Source organism: Grammomys surdaster, unplaced genomic scaffold (assembly GCF_004785775.1).
Source record: "Grammomys surdaster isolate TR1022 unplaced genomic scaffold, NIH_TR_1.0 201, whole genome shotgun sequence".
Classification (NCBI taxonomy): Eukaryota; Metazoa; Chordata; class Mammalia; order Rodentia; family Muridae; genus Grammomys; species Grammomys surdaster.
Window position 1 is genome coordinate 8,085,307 of NW_021604646.1, and position 6,000 is coordinate 8,091,306.

Sequence of the window (6,000 nt, forward strand, 5' to 3'; positions counted from 1 at the left end):
TGGGGCTGCTGCCTGAGGCAAGGCCTGGGCACAGAAGATGGAGTATACGGCTGGTGGACTTCAAGGCGTCTGCAGGCCTCAGTCTCTTTCTCCCATCCAAGTACTAACCAGGGCCAACCCTGCTTAGCTTCTGAGATCAGACACGATCAGGCACATTCAGGGTGGTATGGCTGTAGACCTTCAATCTCTGTCTAATCTGCCTGATAGAGCAGGTTACACAAGCCAGTCTTGTCAAGGGGCCTGGAAACCCACTGCCTGATCAGAGGTGGGTTTTTAGCTTTACACAAAGAGTTCGAGTATAGGCGTCTCTTGCAAGCTCGGTGTCCTTGTATATTTTAGAGCACAATACCCAGCACACTGATGCTAACAGGAACACAAGGGCACAAAGCTCCAGCTTGTGAGCATCCAGTGTCCCTTCTATACAATAGGAATGCCTGGTCCATTTTCCAGAGATAGAAACTGAGGCACAGAAAGGGGACCTTCTCAAAGCCACCCCACAGTCCTGTAGCCCCTAACACAGAAGATGTGCTAGGGCTGTGCTCCTAGCCACCTCCCTTCTCCCTTCATTCCCGTGGGAAAGCCTCCTGCCCACAAGCGTGGGGGAAGCCACAGCCCCGTGATAACACCACCTCCCGTCACATTGCCCCAGGGTCCAGCAGGGATGGGGGTGGGGGGTGTCCATGTGACTCGGCCACACTTACAAAGGCAGCTGTGTGCCAGTGCCCGGGACAGCCTTCCCCATTGGGGGGCATCCCCTTCCCCTAGCAGGGGAGGAGTAGGAAAATATGGCTGGTCCAAGAGAGGAAACAGGGGCCTCTCTCAGCCATTAAAGTGGGCTGGAATCATAGGGATTCAAGCCTGGGCTTGGGGTTCAAGGACATCATACCAGATAAAGTGGAATAAAGTCCCAGGCCAGGATGTGAACTGAGTCCGCCCAAGTCAAGTTTGCCTGTTTTCTGAGACCTTATTTGGAGTCCATTCTAGGTCCTTGGGGATGGAGCCAAGCAGGTGCCACGCCTACATTTACCTGCCTCAATTTTCCAAAGCCTTAGGGTTGTGGTCTGGGGAGAGTCACACCTCCCAGATGCTAGCAGAAATTCTTTAATTCCCTCCTGGCCACAGCACTGTCCCTCTTCGCCCTTTGCTCTAAATAGCAGTGGTACATTTGCCATATGCCATAAGTGGCTGGTGTTTTCTCCTACAGCCCTGCCAAGGGGCCTCTGTTTACACTAGGAGAAGGAAGGAGACCCTTAGCCTAGTGTCATGGCTGGAACCAGGGTTTGGCTTTCAAGCCAGTTCCTTCCCCCAGGTCTCTCTTTCTGGTCCCAATGATGTTTGATCGCATGCCAACAAGAAACGGCCTTAGTCCCTGGCATGAGCACATCATAACCTTTCTCTCTGTGCTCACCTCGTCCCTGCCTGCCGGGAAAGGCCAATCCAGTGTCTTGTTCCCTAGCCAAGTTCATGCTGGCTGCCTCCAAGTCCACCCCCCACTGACTGCCCTCGGAGGTGGGCATGCCTGGGTGCCCAGCTACCTGAGACAGGCAAACTGGATAAGAACTCCCTGTTCATGTTGTGGCATGACGGAATGTCTAACCCTCAGCTTAGCCACCCCCACTCCAAGAGCCCTCTAGCAGGAGGGCTGGATCCAGCCAGATCTTGCTCAGAGAGTCAAACTGTCCATACCCCTACCTCTCAGCATTCAGAAGCCCCTGAGCTCAGGAGAAAGACGAGCACCCTGAACAAGTCCTCACTAATCCTGTCACAAGTCTGATACCTGTCCTTCAGGATCCAGAGGCTTGGGGTCCTCCTGTGAGACCTTACCTATCTCTGAACAGACGTTCCCTCTGCAGCCCAGGTGATCAGGAGGAGTTGTCATGATGAGGTCTTCCTGCCCTGCCTCTTCAGGGTGTGACTCTCTGACCTGTACTTTGCTCTGAAGCAGCCTGGCCCAGGGGAGCCACTGATTGAGGCTCCAAGCCATTCTCCTCAATGCCCCCAAAGCCATCCATAACTGCCTTGGGAGTCTAGCATTAAGTTGCTGGGCTTTGATCTTTCTGTGCCTCAGTGTCCTCATGTGTAAAATGGGCATGGCACCCTCCTGACCACTGAGTTTGTTCTTAAGCATGTATTGAAGTATTTGCATGTTTATGTGTACATGTGGGTGGAAGCCAGAAGTCAACTCCAGTATGTGTGTCTTCCTCCATCTTATATTCTAAATGTTTTAGGAATTAGGTTTAGTGTGTGTGTGAGTGTGTGTGTGTGTGTGCGAGCGCCTGTGCACGCAGGTGCTCATGCATGCACGCAGGCAGGCAGGTAACAGTGCTACCACATGCCTGCCTGTGGAGGTCAAAAGAAAACGAACAGAAGCTGGTTCTCTCCTTGCCTCATGTGGGACCCAGAGATCTAATTCAGGCCATCAGACTTGAAGGAAAGTCCTTTAGCCTAAATACCTTGCTGACCCCTCAAATTCCTTTTTGAGACAGAGTATCTCACGGAACCTAGAGCTCTCTGATTCAGCTAGATTTGCTGGACAGCGAGCCTGGAGGTCCTCCTGACTCTGTCTCTCTGGGGTACAGACACAAACCACCAAGCTCGGCTTTTTAATGTGGTGCCGGGGAATCCAAACTCAGGCCTTCCTGCTTCCACAGCAAGCATGAGGCCAACTGAGTTATCTCCCTAGCCCCACGAGCCTGCTCCGAAAATGTCTCCAGTGTACAGGAACAGAGGGACTTCGACCCTCTACAGAAGCCACCCTGCCTCAGCTAGAGAGCCGGACCTGGTCTGAGGGGACAAGCATTCCCCAAAAAGGCCATGTCAGCTGCTGCCAACTGTTCCACATGTGTGCCCAGTCTATGCTGCCCCTCCCTGGGTCCTGTTTGATCAGCAGCTGCTCTCGACACCAGAATTGGTCCAGCTGTCTCTGGTCAAGCAGGGAAGCATTATCTTATCTGTGCCAAGGCAGGCAAGAGAAGCCTGGAGAGGTTTAGTGACATCCCACAAGACAGTACAGCCCTGTACAAAGGATGGGTAAGACATGCTCCATCTTGAGGAGAACACTATGCCAGGTCACTCACTGCCAGTCTCCAGGACCAGAATCTCGGCTGTGCCCTCATGTGTGTCCACATCCCCTTCTCGATACATACACAGCATAGATGTTTTGAGATGTTGGCTGAGGGAGACTCACTTGGGACTTCACAAACTCAGTTTTCCTCACTGAGATCCCAGTAGGCTGCCACCACCTCCTCCCCTTTTCCCTCTCCTTTTCTTTCAAGACAGCATCTCTCCAAGGCTGGCCTGGAACTCAAAATGGATCTGCCTCAGCTACCGTAGTGCAGAGATTACACCCCACCCATCTCCAGCACTTCTCTTTTGACATAACAAAGAGCTGGAATCCTAAGTACTTTGTAGAAATCCCACAGAGCATGGGGCCCCCTAGCCTCAGGCGACACCCCCAACACCTCCTGCCTTCTGCATGCCCCTCTGCCCAGCCGTCAGGGAAACCCCCGGGGTCTCCCACTAAGTGCTGGGGTGCAGGTGGTGCAGGCGGCATAATGGAGTGATAACAGATGCTCATTAGCAGGGACCCACCGTGCAGCCCACATGCCTCGGGGAACCAGACTGGCAGAGGCAAAGCAGCGGCGCCAGCCGCCCACCTTTGGTTGGGTGGGGGCTGTGAGCTAGGGCTGGGGGTAGGGCACTGGGGCTTTAAAAGCAGTATTTGATTTGACATTTGGGGCCCGGTCTATCTCCATCATGGTACAGCTAGGGACATGGGTCCAGCTGGAGGAATGCCAGGGTCCCACCAGAGGCCATGGCAAGCCTGAACTTTTTCCTATCCCGGTACATCTTTGGGGCCACCATGTAGGAGAAGCAGCTGGTAGGAGGGGTGCACCTTTGACTAGACTCTTGCAGATGGGGTGACAGACATGGGCTGACAGGCAAGGAGACCTGTGGCTGGCAGCAGCAGAGACGGACATGCGTGAGCTCTGCCCTTTTGCTGGCTTACCAGGAAAGGCTGCCTGCCTCTTCCTCCTCAAAAGTCAAACAACCAGAGTGGGCAGCTGCTAAACCGGTTCCCGGGGGAACTCAGGAGGAAACTGCTTGGGGTACATTGGGGACAAAGGGGAAAATGGGGTTCATGCCGCCAGTCCTCATCCACACGCCAAGGTCTATGCTTCACCCTGGCCCCCATGGCAGTGGTACCCTTCTGAGCAAAAAGGGACACACCTCACACCCGGCCAACACATTCCAGTGCCCCCTCGTGAGCATGCCCAGCCCACACTCTCAGAGCAAGGAGTATCTTAGGAATAGCTAGAACCTCTAATTCAGTCGATCTCTGGGAGACACGATCCAGCACACTCACGAGAACTCTCAAGCACTGCGCTGAACCTGAGACCAAGGTCAAACGGGCCAGGCCAGGCTAAGGCCATGCCATACCCGCTGCCCTCTCTTACCTCCGTCTCCCTCTCTGAATAGTAGCGTCTTACCTCCAAGCCTAGGCAAGCTCTTCTGTTGTCAGCCTTTGCTGTTGATGCCTCCTCCTCCTCCTTCCAGGCGCCCAGCACCTAGTCTGAGCCTGTCTAGGCAGCTGTGAACCCAATCCAGGTGAGGCTCCGCCTACAGGTCTAGCTTCCGGTGCCAAGAGCCCTCTAACACTTCCAGGTTTCCCAGCGAGGTTTGATAGGGTCTTCAGCCTCCATGAACTTTTGGCATCTCTTCCCTGGACAGTAAGAGCTGCCCTGTGGGAGGCCGGGATCCCGTAGTCTCTGGGCTTCTAAGACCCTTTCAGGCTGTGGGAGGCATGCTGCCACGCCCACACACACCTGCAAACTGCCAGCCCTTTGTGGCTTCTCCAGCCTCTTGTGAGCCATATCCTGTCTGCAGTGCAATACAAACCAGCCACAGGCTGGATGCAGGAGGGCTCCAGGGCTGTGGGTGGGCTTCTCAAAATGTCCTGCTGGACTAAGGTGGAATCAGAGCAGGCAGAGGGTGAGGGGACAGGAACTGGAGCTTTTTGCTAGGGATAGGTGGTGGCAGCTGCCCCAGGTATCTTGAGAGGGTGCCAAGGGGAGAAGTCCAGGCAAGCTCCACCCTGCAATAGAGAGAAGCCCTGTGCATGCCTCCTTCAGTCCCTGCCACCCACCTCCTTTTCAACGTTCTTGCAATCAGGCACCAGTATCAGGGTTGGAGTGTGTGTGGGTCCTTCTGATGCACACCCAGCTCCCAACATAGAGACCTGCTGGCTGAGCCATACTATCTTCAGGAAGCCGATCCAAGCAGAAGCTGATCCTCTGAACAAGGGGTACGAAACACTGTTGTGAGCCAGGTTCGTGGGGTTGTCACTACCGTAGGATTTACCTCAGAAACCCCCCAACCGCAGTCCGTTGTGTTTCTTGCGCCTCAGGTCAATCCCCCTGCTTATCTTGTCTATGAACCCCAGCAGTTACCAGAGCAGGGCTAGAATTGGGTCTGGTCTAGAGGAAAGACGCATGACTAGTGAGTGGATAAGAAAAGAAGATGGTTCCATAGATGGATGGACAGATGGACCAGGGGATGGATTCCATCGCATGTTTGTGGAAAGCCTACTGTGTTCCAGGCACCGTGCAGGGCATAGGAGAGACAGCTCCATACGCTAAAATACAAGCCATATGATAAAATCCCTGCCCTCTCAGAGCTGCAGGGATACAGGTCATAAATTACCAAGCAATAAATATGAAATCTATCCAGAGCTATAGTGAGAATAATGGGGAGAAAATATGGTGAGCAGAGTTGATAAAGGAGCAGGGTTAGATTCTCAGTGAGAAATGATGCTTGAGTATAGACAGAACCCAAGGAGGTATCCTATGGGGTACCTAGAGCAGAGCATTCTAGTGGACTGAAGAGCCTGTGCAAAGGCCCTGGGGTCGGTGATCCTGACTTAAGGGATGAGGAGGAGGTTGCTCACTGCTGTGCAGCTGAATGAAGGAACCAAAGGCAGAGATGAGGCCACAGAGGAGA

General features: G+C 53.7%; 1 protein-coding gene across 1 annotated transcript in view; it reads right to left on the reverse strand.

Moving 5' to 3' along the window:
• The window catches only part of Adgrg1 (adhesion G protein-coupled receptor G1), a 37,718-nt gene extending 33,203 nt beyond the window's left edge, over nt 1–4,515 (reverse strand). Inside the window, exon 1 of the mRNA XM_028770385.1 lies at nt 4,491–4,515. The gene's annotated coding sequence lies outside the window, so the exon portion shown is untranslated. The remainder of the gene's footprint in view (nt 1–4,490) is intronic.
• Nucleotides 4,516–6,000: the final 1,485 nt, after the last annotated feature.